The sequence below is a fragment of the Mytilus galloprovincialis genome, chromosome 6 (assembly GCF_965363235.1).
Source record: "Mytilus galloprovincialis chromosome 6, xbMytGall1.hap1.1, whole genome shotgun sequence".
Taxonomy (NCBI): Eukaryota; Metazoa; Mollusca; class Bivalvia; order Mytilida; family Mytilidae; genus Mytilus; species Mytilus galloprovincialis.
The window spans coordinates 66,001,323-66,007,542 of NC_134843.1; positions in this window are offsets into that span (position 1 = coordinate 66,001,323).

Sequence of the window (6,220 nt, forward strand, 5' to 3'; positions counted from 1 at the left end):
ACTAGTTGGCAATATTCTGAAGTTATTGTCAGTTTATTTTCAACATAACATTAAGGTCATCTTGATTAAACGCTTGAAAAATCGTTCAATTTCAAACCACAATACATTCATACATTTACATACAGCCAAAAGTCGCATGCTTGTTTCATGTTCAAGGTTATCGTTGTAAGATTAAATAATCAGCCATAACAATGTATGTGTTTCCTTTGATTTACCTTTTTAAACAACTTTGTTTTCTTTATGTCTTGGCAAGAAAATGAAAAAATTAAATATCATCTTTGTCCATCAACCTCAAAAGAAGTAAGCTTAGGGTCCCATTTTAAACAGGCATTAGAACTGAGGACAGGGGACTCTTTATTTATTTATAAAATATATTTATATATCACATAGATAGATTGTCATGCTTTTTTGCTTTTTTTCGTTTTCATGGTTTTGTTTGTTAAATGTATTTTGTGTATGTTTATATTATTTGTCACAAACTTATTGTTCAGAGTTTATATGACAATAAATATTTGAATTGAATTGAATTGAATTTATAGATCCCTGATTTTACAAATTGACACATACTAACATTATTAATTGATTTAGTTTGATCATGTTGTTTAATTTTTAGTTTAATATTTTTGTCTTTGTGAATATTACTGTTTATTCTAATTTTTGTGATATGCATTTGACGTGGTTCTGTACTTATACATCCCGTCATTGTGCTATGGTTAATTTTTGTATTTATGTGTATCTCGTATTTGCTAATGTGCCTTTTTATGACTTTGTTACATATTTGTGTGTTTGTTTAAAATTTAATATTATAACACAATGTTGGCTGTTGCACTCCTTTTTATACATGAGTATGTTTGTTTAATTCACACATCGATGTCATACAAGTGAGATATTTAGCTAGCTATAAAACCAGGTTTTATCTACTATTTTCTACATAAGAAAATGCATGTAACAAGCCAGTAATGTGTCAGTTGTTTTCATTCGTTTGATGTGTTCGATATTTTGATTTTGCCATTTAATAAGGGTCTTTCTGTTTGAAATTTTCCTCGGCGGTCGGTATTTTTGTTATTTTACTTTTTTATTTATACTGTTGTTTGTCATTTTTGTCGTTTTTTTTTGCCATTGCATCATTATAATTGTTAGTTGTTTTTCGACTTATGAGATTCATAAATCCTTCATCTCTCTTTTTAAAACCGTAATTATATGTTTTGAAAATATATGTTGGTATAAAAGTACGAAGCAAGGATTCTAGTCAGATTCCCAAAAGATATACACAATGAACTAGCCTAAGGTTTATATAAATTACTTTATAATGAATGTTAATGAGTTAAAAGACATTATGGGAAACTTGTAAAATTCTGACGTTTGCGCCAATTAAAAAATAAATCGATCTTTTATTTGCGCAGATTAGATTCTTTTATAAGCGCTTATTTTATCAATTTAGCACTAGCGTCGATTCTATAGTTGCTCCTGTTTGCACTTAAATACGGATGAGCAAATTCATGTACCTGTACTATTATACATAGAAGGCATATTTGTAAAATCTTGATATACACGGTGTTCAATGATATATAAGTTGAATTGTGTCCCGTGGTGTAGTTGTTAGCGCATCGGACTACTAAAATAAATACAAAACTGGTTCGATCCCCGTTTCGGGGAGAAAATTTGAGGAATTGAATATAAAAAAGAAGATGTGGTATGATTGCTAATGAGACAACTGTCACCACCATTTGCGAGTATGGTTTTGAGGAACGATGATAGTCCGTTGGAAAAGGACGATAAATGACTGACCCGTGTTAAAGAGAGAGCCATATCGAATGCACGTAAAATACACCCTTGTAGATTTCGAAAAAGAGTAGGCTAATGCCGTACAGGCAGCACTCGCACCCGCAAAGGGTAAAGGGATTAATATACGTTGCAATAACTTGTTTTCCAATCCACTATAAATAAATATGTTTAAAACTAAAATATTTTTTTGTTTTTATTTGTTCGGCAACTTCGTTGTAACATGATGAACATATTGCATACTGAAACGAGCTGACAAGTCAATTCTTGGATCATTGCTGACCATACATATCGGCAGGTCAGTGACATGAAACACAAAAGCATAGTCCTGTATAGTCATAGTCACCAAGGATTATGATTGTATGAATATTGTCAAAACATCTATCTGTATGAATATCCAGCAACAGTAACACATTAAGGTAAATAAGAATATAAATTGACAACTTCAAGACTTCCGATAACATTTTCTTTTGGAAAAAGGTTATAATTTGTGTTTTTGAGACATACAATTTTAATGTCCATTCCACACCGTATTGTTCAAATCTGATGAGGAGAATTTTCCGGTGTTTTAACGTCACTGCATACATAATTACTGTGACATACGTATACATACAAGACTATGAATAGTAAAGCCCCAGTCACACTAGACCACGATCGCACCACGCTCACCACGATCTGAAATAAATAAAGATCGTGGTGAGGTCGCGGTATGAGAGGCATGAGAATGTAAATTTTCGTTGCTTTCACGATGCTACTACGTCCTCTCTACGCTTCTACAACGACCCCGCTACGATTATACCACGTTCTCATCGCGCTTATTCTACAACCTCACTACGCTTATCAAGATCTGTCTACGCTCATCACGTTCTCACTACGACCGTACCACGAATTATCCGATTGCAACACGATCTTACCACGCTTCTTATGCAATTATAGCACGTTCTTACCACGATTATACCGCGATCTTACTACGCTCTCAGCAATAACGTTAACATCGTGTTCCATATGAATACATTTCCATTCCTTCTATTTCTGATTAATACGTAGATTTCTCGAAAACAATAGTCATGCCACCAAAATCTACTAGAACACGTGGGCGTGGTGGTAGGGGTTGATGTAGAGGCAGAGGGAGCTCTGATAGTAACGAATCTTGATCAAGTAGTTATGTCGGACCGACCAATCCGACCTAAATTAAAACCTATTGCTGGTCCATAAAGCTGAAATGACGATATTTTAGTGAACGATAGCAGAGATTACACAGATGTGTCAATAGATATAGGAAGATGTGGTATGAGTGCCAATGAGACAACTCTCCATCGCCAAGTAACTATTTTTTAAAGTAAACTATTATAGGCCAAGGAACGGCCTTCAACACGGAGCCTTGGCTCACACCGAACAGCAAGCTATAAAGGGTCTCCAAAATTTCTAGTGTAAAACCATACAAACGGGAAAATAAATGGGTTAATCTATATGAAAACGAGAAGTATGGTTGAGCCGTAAGAGAAAATGAACAAGAAGTCCCAATTACATACAGACAAACAAAACCTTGAGAGATTTAATATATTAAATGTGAAAATGACAATGAGAATGATGATCGTAGTATGAACGTAGTCAGGTCGTAAGAAGAGCGTGACGAGGACGGCAAGGGCGTGCTAGAATCGTACTATATTGATCTTGAAAAAAACATTTTTTTTATGTGTGTAACATTGTGACATCATTCTCTTAATTTGAACCCAGTGTGTGTGCTACAATTTTTATACGATGCACAGCAGCTATAATTCATGGCACTCGGCGTTCATATCCATGTAAAAATTTTCCCTTTCAAACATTTTTGGGGAAAGGATCATAATAATATCTGACATTACTGGTTATCATAACTTAGGATACACAGAAAGCAGTCACTTCATATCTGGGAAACAGCCGGCAATCTGTCCCGTCAATTTTAGAATCAATTTATACATTTTTGTATATTTCAATATTACCAGTTCATACATTATATATATGGTAATGCTGGCGATATCGTAGTATGAACGTAGTCAGGTCGTAAGAAGAGCGTGGTGAGGACGGCAAGGGCGTGCTAGAATCGTACTTTATTGATCTTGAAAAAAACATTTTTTTATGTGTGTAACATTGTGACATCATTCTCTTAATTTGAACCCAGTGTATGTGCTACAATTTTTATACGATGCACAGCAGCTATAATTCATGGCAATCGGCGTTCCTATCCATGTAAATTTTTTCCCTTTCAAACATTTTTGGGGAAAGGATCATAATACTATCTGACATTACTGGTTATCATAACTTAGGATACACAGAAAGCAGTCACTTCATATCTGGGAAACAGCCGGCAATCTGTCCCGTCAATTTTAGAATCAATTTATACATTTTTGTATATTTCAATATTACCAGTTCATACATTATATATATGGTAATGCTGGCAATTTCACTCAAGTTTTCAGTCAAGTTGTACCTGAATGAGCTAAACACATAACCTAAATCAATTTCCTCGTCAAATTTAATTTTTAGACGTTCTTCTTCAATTTAAGGTGAGATGGCAAATGTAAAAATTTGAAAAAAAAAGAAAATGAAGTATTGGACAGCATTATATTTGATCAAGCCAACTCTTATTTGTATGGGTCAGAGCCATAAAGTTCTGAAACAACCAGATAATGGACATAAATTATGGAACGCCACGACTGCCTTATGTTAATAATCAGCATTATACGCAGTGTTCACAGCATTATATGAAGTGATCACAGCATTATATGTAGTGCTCACAACATTATATGAAGTGATCACAGCATTATATGCAGTGCTCACAGCATTATATGCAGTGTTCACAGCATTATATGCAGTGTTCACAACATTATATGAAGTGCTCACAACATTATATTAAGTGCTCACAACATTATATTAAGTGCTCACAACATTATATTAAGTGCTCACAACATTATACGTTTTTTGTTGTATGATGAGATTGATGTATGATGAGATTTATGAATGATGAGATCATTCGGTAAACTTCGTTTTTTAGCGGAAATTACCGAATCAATAATTGGTAAATTACGGTAAATTAATGCCTAGCAAACAAATTTAAACAGTTATTATTATATATGTGATCATTAAGGCAGTATACAATATTTAAAACGGATTGAAATAAGTAAATTAAGAAGTATGATCAATTTAACCCAAGTTTATTCCACACCAGGGCATTTTAAACTTATTTTGAGGATTAGTTTCACCATATTCACAACTTAATATGTATATATATTTACTAGAACACATCCGTGATATCGCGGGTCTGTGACTGAATTAAAGAATATAACTATGCGTAAGCCTTATTTTAGTATTGGTATTGTCATCTGATAAAGTCATGCCGATTATAAGATGAAGTTTTCTCTGCTTTTAACATCTTTCTGTTTGAACCCGTCGACCTGGATCTTGTCCATTTAATATTGTATTATTGATTTTGTTTGGAAAACAAAAGTCTCTGGAAAGGAGTATTTTTTAATCAACAGTTTTGTCCTTTATGAGTTATGAATAAAATTGAATCTTTGATTCGCTGTTTTACGTCTAACAAATTGAAAACTGTACATGCTGTACCTATACGCCTTATTTTAAGTCCAGATTTTTATTATTCATCTTAGAAAGTCATACTGATTAAAGTACTACAATCGGGAACAATGTGACAATGATTGAATTAAGTAGTTTCAACCCTGTGATTACGACCCGTGTATATAGCAAAATCTTAAATACAGCGTTTCGTGGTACTCCTGTCAAGATTCAAGATTCTTTATTTCTTATAAAACCAAGTAAATGGTACAAAGAAAGATATTTTTACATACAATAACATACAGATTTTGCGCATGACAAGTTTGCACAAAAACGAGCAACAAGAATGACAAATTGTTGATCAACCTGGAGAACATACTTCTATATTGATAATTCTAATTAATTTACACAAATTTTTCAATACACGAATATTTTTTTAAATAAATAAACTGCCGAATTTCAGATCCTGTCAGATGCGGAACGTACAGATAATGTAATAGTTAACCGGTGAATATATTATTGGTATCGATTCGACCCGGAACTTCTTAATTATTGGCAATATAAATTATGTGGAAAACAAAAGGGTCTGGAGTGATGTTATTTTTAATCAACAGCATGGTACTATATTAGTTATATATACTCTCAGATCAGTACTTATAGTTTCTTTTTATTGTTGGGATATACAAGTACCCGCCCACATGCACGTTCACTCTATTTTCTTGTTAGATCATATGTATTTATATTTGTACCCATCTAATGAGTTAATATAAAAAAGAAGATGTGGTATGATTGCCAATGAGACAACTATCCACAAAATACCAAAATGACACAAACATTAACAACTATAGGTCACTGTACGGCCTTCAACAATGAGCAAAGCCCATAC